Below are 2070 nucleotides of genomic sequence, written 5' to 3' on the forward strand. Positions count from 1 at the left end.
CCCCATTACCTAGCAGTAAATAGGTACCTGGGATTTAAACAGCTGTTACAGGTTGCTTCCTGTGTGTGTGTGTGTGTGTGTGTGTGTGTGTGTGTGTGTGTGGTGTGTGTGTGTGTGTGTGTGTGTGTGTGTGTGTGTGTGTGTGTATGTGTGTGTGTGTGTTTGTGTGTTTGAGTGTGTGTGTGTGTGTGTGTGTACTCACCTAATGTGTGTGGTGTGTGTTTGTGTGTGTGTGTGTGTGTGTGTGTGCGTGCGTGTGCGTGCGTGTGTGTGTGTGTGTGTGTGTGTGTGTATGTGTGTGTGTGTTGTGTGTTTGAGTGTGTGTGTGTGTGTGTACGTTGTGTGTGTGTGTTTGTGTGTTTGAGTGTGTGTGTGTGTGTGTGTGTGTACTTCCTAATGTGTGTGTGTGTGTGTTTGTTTGTGTGTGTGTGTGTGCGTGCGTGTGCGTGCGTGTGTGTGTGTGTGTGTGTGTGTGTGTGTGTGTGTACTCACCTAGTTGTTCTTGCGGGGGTTGAGCTCTGGCTCTGTGGTCCCACCTCTCAACCGTCAATCAACAGGTGTACAGGTTCTTGAGCCTATTGTGCTCTATCATATCTACACTTGAAACTGTGTATGGAGTCAGCCTTCTCCACATTACTGCCTAATGCATTCCATTTGTCAACCACTGACACTAAAAAGTTTTTTCTTATATCTCTGTGGCTCATTTGGGCACTCAGTTTCCACCTGTGTCCCCTAGTGCGTGTGCCCCTTATCTTGAGGTTATCTTGAGATGATTTCGGGGCTTTAGTGTCCCAGTGGCCCGGTCCTCGACCAAGCCTTCACCCCAGGAAGCAGCCCGTGACAGCTGACTAACACCCAGGTACCTATTTTACTGCTAGGTAACAGGGGCATAGGGTGAAAGAAACTCTGCCCATTGTTTCTCGCCGGCGCCTGGGATCGAACCCAGGACCACAGGATCACAAGTCCCGCGTGCTGTCCGCTCGGCCGACCGGCTCCCCTAGTGTTAAATAGCCTCTCTTTATCAACCCTGTCAATTCCCTTGAGAATCTTGAATGTGTTGATCATGTCCCCCCTAACTCTTCTGTCTTCCAACGAAGTGAGGTTCAATTCCCGTAGTCTCTCCTCGTAGCTTATGCCTCTCTGCTCGGGTACTAGTCTGGTGGCAAACCTTTGAACTTTTTCCAGTTTAGTTTTATGCTTGACTAGATATGGACTCCATGCTGGAGCCGCATACTCCAAGATTGGTCTGACATATGTGGTATATAATGTTCTGAAAGATTCCTTACACAAGTTTCTAAAGGCCGTTCTTATTTAGCCAACCTGGCATATGCTGCTGATGTTATCCTTTTGATATGAGCTTCAGGGGAGAGGTCTGGCGTGATATCAACCCCCAGGTCTTTCTCTCTCTCTGACTCTTGAAGTATTTCATCTCCCAAGTGATACCTTGTATCTGGTCTCCTGCTTCCTACCCCTATCTTCATTACATTACATTTGCTTGGGTTAAACTCTAACAGCCATTTGTTCGACCATTCCTGCAGCTTGTCCAGGTCTTCTTGAAGCCTCAAGCTGTCCTCCTCTGTCCTAATCCTTCTCATAATTTTGGCGTCGTCAGCAAACATTGAGAGGAATGAGTTTATGCCCTCTGGGAGATCATTTACGTATATCAGAAACAGCATAGGTCCAAGCACAGAGCCCTGTGGGACTCCACTGGTGCCTTCACGCCATTCTGAGGTCTCAACCCTCACTATAACTCTCTGCTTCTTATTGCTTAGGTACTCCCTTATCCACTGGAGCCCTACTAGTTACTCCTGCCTGTTTCTCCAGCTTATGCATCAACCTTTTATGGGGTACTGTGTCAAAGGCTTTCCGACAGTCCAAAAAAACGCAGTCCGCCCATTCTTCTCTTTCTTGCCTTATCTTTGTCACCTGATCGTAGAATTCTATCAAGCCTGTAAGGCAAGATTTACCCTCCCTGAACACATGTTGATGGGTTGTAACGAAGTCTCTTCTCTCCAGATGTGTTACTAGGTTTTTTCTCACAATCTTCTCCATCACCTTGCATGGTATACA

This window comes from Procambarus clarkii, chromosome 42 (assembly GCF_040958095.1).
Source record: "Procambarus clarkii isolate CNS0578487 chromosome 42, FALCON_Pclarkii_2.0, whole genome shotgun sequence".
Classification (NCBI taxonomy): Eukaryota; Metazoa; Arthropoda; class Malacostraca; order Decapoda; family Cambaridae; genus Procambarus; species Procambarus clarkii.